Source organism: Pteropus alecto, unplaced genomic scaffold (assembly GCF_000325575.1).
Source record: "Pteropus alecto unplaced genomic scaffold, ASM32557v1 scaffold75, whole genome shotgun sequence".
Lineage (NCBI taxonomy): Eukaryota > Metazoa > Chordata > Mammalia > Chiroptera > Pteropodidae > Pteropus > Pteropus alecto.
Genome location: NW_006440638.1, coordinates 12,914,240 through 12,919,699, shown reverse-complemented (window position 1 = coordinate 12,919,699; position 5,460 = coordinate 12,914,240). Strand labels below are relative to the sequence as shown.

The 5,460-nt window shown below is 32.9% G+C and overlaps 1 long non-coding RNA gene across 1 annotated transcript; it reads right to left on the bottom strand.

Annotated features, from left to right (window-relative positions):
- Positions 1 to 2,557: 2,557 nt before the first annotated feature.
- Positions 2,558 to 3,981, bottom strand: LOC112484312. Its single transcript, XR_003047983.1, has 2 exons — positions 3,892 to 3,981; positions 2,558 to 2,669 (listed from the first exon to the last, which is right to left on the bottom strand). It is a non-coding gene; the product is annotated as an uncharacterized LOC112484312 (long non-coding RNA).
- Between the last annotated feature and the right edge of the window lie 1,479 nt (positions 3,982 to 5,460).

The window sequence follows — 5,460 nt, the reverse complement described above, 5'->3', positions numbered from 1 at the left end:
TCTGCCAATCTCTGTCTTTTAATTGATATACTTAGGCCCTTTGTATTTAATGTAATTATTAATGCATTACATCTTAAGCCTGCCATTTCTTGTTTTGTATTTTGAGTTTTCTCTTTTTTAATTTCTCTCTTTTCTTTTTAATGTATTCCTACGAGTTACTTGAATATTTTTTAGAATTCTATTTTGAGTTATAACAACTTTTTAGAGTACCTCTTCATGCGTATAGTTCTAGTGGCTGTTTTAGGTATTACATTATAATGTTATTACATAACCTATCACAGTCTACTGATGTCATCATTTTACCAGTTTGAACGAAGCATAGAAATCTTATCTCCTTTTACATCTTATCTACCTTATTTAGAATAGAATTCTCTTAAATATGTGTCTTCTACAGACATTGAAATCCATATTAGATAGTTATAATTTTTGCTTAAATTGTCAAGTATAATTTAGAAAATGTAAGACAAAGAGAAAGATGCATTATGTCTTGCTTGTCCATTGTTCTCTCTTCCTGATATTCTAAGAATTTTCTTTTATCCTTCCCTATTTGCTTACAAATTTTCCTTTAGCCATTCTATTAGAATAGGTCTGCTGGCAGCAAATTGTCATAGTCTTCATTTATCTGAGAATGTCTTGGTTTCCTCTTCATTTTTAAAGGATATTTTCATTGGATGGACTTTTTTTAGCACTTAAAAAATATGTGCCACTTACTTCTGACTTTCATTATTTCCGGTGAGAAATCGGCTGTCATATGATTTTTTTCTTCTATAGTTAATGCATCATTTTTTTTTTCTGCCTTCAAGATTTTTCCTTTGTCTTTAATTTTTGCAAGTTTAATTATGATATATTTTGGCTTGAATAAACTTATGTTTATCCTGTTTAGGATTTACTCAGTCTCTTGAATCTGTCGGTGTATATGTTTTGCAAAATTAAAAAAAAAAATTAGCTATTTTCTTTTAAAATTTCCAGGCCCCCAACCCTGTCCATTCTCTTTCACCTCTCATCTTGGACTCCAAAGACATGAATGTTAGATGTTTTTTAAGTAGTTTCCCAAGTCGCTGAGTTTTACATATATACTTTCCTTTTTGTGTTGTTCAAATTGGGTATTTCTATTATTCTTTCTTCAAGTTCATTGATTCCTTCTTTTATCCTCTCCATTCTGTTGTTAAGCCTATTCATTTAGTTTTTTTACTTTTATTCTAGAATTTCTATTTTGTTCTTCTTTATATCCTTTATTTCTTTGCTAACACTTTCTATTTTTCTCTTATATTTCAGGTGAGTTCATAAGAGCTCAATGAAGCATTTTTATGATAACTGCTGTAAAATCTTCGTTAGGTAATTTTCACATTTTTGTCATTTTGGTGTAGTCTTTTCTCATTGTTAGAATATTCGTGGTTCCTGGTATAAATTAATTTTTAATTAAAAGCTTGACATTTTGTATATTATGTTGTAAGATATGCATCTTATTTAAATCTTCTGTTTCCGTAGGCCTCCTATGATACTACTCTAGCAAGGGAAGGGAATGCTATCTCATTCTTGCCAGGTGAGGGTAGAAGTGCAGGCTCTTGATATTTGGTGTTGAGGGGCTGCTCACCACCCAGAGGGAAAAGGGAAGGGCATCTTTTTATCCCAGATAAGGATAAGGGTGCAGTTTTTCTATAGTGTATGGCTAATGTAGAGCAGTACTTTCTGAAAGTATTTTTGTCTTTTATGGCTTCTTCTTTCTTGGTCTTTCAACTAAAGAGAGCAAGCTTTTGATGAAACAGACCTTGCTTTATTTCACCCATTGACATATCTATATTGCTTGCTTCTTCATCTCCAAACCTGGGATCTATGAGCCCAAAACAAAAACTCTGAAACTTATCACGATGTTATTCATGGTTTCCAAGGTTCCTAGCTGATTATCCTTCTTTTTTCCTTCTTTCAGTCTTCTTATTTTTGTTTAATCTATAATGTCTAGTGTTTTTAAACTGTGCTTATAGGGAATAATACAAAAAATTCAGCTATTTCATCTTTATGGAAGCAAAAGTTCTCATTATAAAAAAAATTTTAAACCCTGTTGTTCAAATCCACACTGGCCAGATTTGAGCGGGATTTATGATTCTTCTATGGTCTCATTAGAGTGCATGCTTTCTTCGCTATAAATTCCTCTTCCGTCTCTGGTTAAAGTCATTTCCATTTCACTATGATTTCTTCTAATAAGAAATGTTAATATTCTTTGTGAAGATCCAGCCTGTGCCTAGTGATTTTTTCCAAAATTAGGAGGCAATAACAAACTTTTTTAAAGTTTTGTTTTTTTGTTCTCAAATTCCTTCAAACTTTTGCTTATCTTTCAGTTAAGTTTAGTCCTAAGTATTTTATGGCTGGTCTATAATTTAATGATTCTCAGAGTGGCAAAACTATGCTAATCTTTTACAAAATCTATATTGCTAAGATGACCATATTTAATGACATTAAATACAAGCCATATACAACACCCAATAATAAGCACAAATCTATGATAAATTTCAATAGGAAACAAAGAGCATACTCAAATTAAGAAAACTTAGAGGAGGTGTTATTTTACAGAAACTGTTTATTTGAAAAAACTATTTACAGAAAACTATTTACAAAAATGATATTGCAAGAATAAGGTGTTAATAGCAGCACAGTTGTCACCATATCCAGGCCTGCAAAGATGGAGAGAGAAGTTACCACCATCTGGAAGGTGATGGTCATGAAGAGACGTCTACTGCGAGAGCAGTTAAGAAAAAAATGCAGGTTAAGTTAACCCCAAAGGAAGAATAATAAATATCCAGACCTCTTTCTTCTCCCCCTCCAATTTCCTTTTAGGGTTCCCAATGGTTAATTTAAACATGAAAGAAGCCAGAGGACAAGGACGCTCACGTCAGCCTTTTGGAACAGAAGACCAGGTAAAAAAAAAAGGTACACAGAAGACTTGAAGGAGCCAGGGGAAGACAGCCATCCTAGGAGGTTTGTTTTATTAGTATCCAGGTATGAATAAGAAGAGATTGGTTACTTGGGATGCTGATAGAATGTTTAAGAATTGATTCTTGAATCTTATAAAATACTGATTAATATTACCAATTTGAATAGGTGAAAAGTCATAATTTGCTTGGAAAAAAATGCGTATGAAATACTGGTGATGGCTTTTAGCTAGTGTTCCTATAACCAAAGTATGAAGTAACCTGGGCTCAAGATTTCAGGTTACTCTGATGAATTAACATGGGAAGTTAATCATGATTATCAAGCAGAAACTACTGAATACATTTCCTGATATTCCAGTTTTTCTTCTCTAGCTTCTGCCGTGGTTTCTGGCACCTAACATTTATCTCATATTCACCTCATAATAGAGTTAAGGCTAAAAAAGTAGGTGAAGAAGGTGGTATATGACTGCTTTTATATTTCTACTTTCTTATAAATTTCTGCTGAGTAATTGAGTATAAGCATTCTCCAGCATTAACACTATAATATTATTTTTTTGATTACCTAATATAGTGCAAAATTAGGAGATCCTTTATATTTTCTGCTTCCTTGAGCTCTCAGAAGTATGGAATCATCTTTGAAAATATGCATGGTTACATCTTTGGTATTCAAAGAGTATTGCATCTGCAATTACCACAAGCTTTGAGATATAGGAAACATCTCAAATCCCATGACCCATGGCTGATATTAATGCCAATATTTTTTCCATGAAATAGGAAATGGGAAAAGAAGATGGGTTGGTGATTACAAAAAAAAAAGGCACTATACTAAGAACATCTGTCTTCTTAGAGGATGTACTTAAACCAACATACTTCATGAGAGAAAATGTTCCAGAGTGGAAAGGGGGGAGGGCAATGGGGAGAAACAACAGCCCGAAGCACTGATGTTAAAGGGAATGAAACTTACAGAGATGGAGAGTCAGGAGGATGCCATTTAATCTCATCTGTCCATCAGCACATTGACAGTGGAGAGGGAGCAGAGAAAAAGAGCAACCTTTAGGAAGAGAATCAAACATCTATTCAAAAAAATGCACTTAGCTATTAAAAAGTACTGATTTTGAGTCAATTTTGTAATAACAGAGTCATTTAATGCTAGACATTCTTTTTTATTTTCACCTTCCTCACCCATCTTCAGTGGATACATTATGGATTATTAAGATAAAATTCAAAAATATCATCTAAAAAGCACCTGTTATTTACCTTACCCTGAATGTCATAAACCTGTTTATTTAAGAAGAGAAAACTTGTCACTTACCAAATGAGAATCTCCATAAAATGACAAACACCAAATGGTTTGAGATTGCATTTTGCATCTTGAAGGGGGCCCTAAAATTGCTATACATATGAAAAATAAATATTTACTTTAAAAGATTTCTACTCACATAGAAAATATAGTCTCAGGGATGATAGTGAGAAAGGTTGTGTTTAGTAAGCTAATAGAAAAGTTGCTTATTGGAAATAACTAAAATATTAAAAATATTTTGATTATTGCTTTTGGCTACATAAAATTGATGTATAAACACAATATTAATAAAGGTAGGTGGTCCTAGTTAGAACTTCACAACTAGTGTGCCCTGAATAGATTAAAAGTATGCAGTGATATTAATCCCTATAAACTTCAGGGTTTCTGGTTGGCAGCCCCCACCTTCTAAGACCATAAGCAGCTTCTGGTATCTTGTACATGCATTCTGTATATGTCATGACATGAAAGTATCTAGAAAGCACTGGTCTCAGTTACAGATGACTACATCAAAAAGATACATATATTGTTATGTATGTGATGCTTGACCAGGACACTATAAAATCAAGTCTATTATAAAAGTACTCGTTGTAATGACATATTCCATTTGAAAGAAAATACATATTTTTCTTCAAAATTTGCTTCCAAGTTTCAAAGGACAGAGTCCACTTTCAGCTTAAGGATGAAACTTTCTATTTAGGAGAATGAAATGAGAGTTTATAAATGATTCGTTAATATAACCAGTATAGTCAGGATATTTTCAATTTAGTGAAGATCTAATTACTATGTGGCTTCATGTTTAGTGTCTGAACATTAGCAAAGATAGTTGGAAAAAAATATGCCCATGATATGTAATCTCGTTAAGCCACATACCTCTTCACTTGGAAAATATCATCTATGACAAGTCACACAAGCTTTCCAAAAGGAGGAGCTTGAAAGACATTTGATATTGATAGCACTTAATATCAGTAGTTTAAATATGGTTTTCAATCTAAGCAATGTAAAAATGGGAGAGATAACACACAGCTTTTGGAAATATAAAGCCAAAAATGGCAAGATATCTCCACCACTCTTCAGAAAACTGGGGATTAAAGTGGTAAGGATATTTCCCTTTGCAACAGAACACTCACTGGATTGAACAAGAGCTCAAACCAATCCCTTTTCATGAGAGTATTCAAAAATCTATGCCATGTTCCTGAAAGCATGCTATGTGCAGTTCAGATCATTTCCTTGATA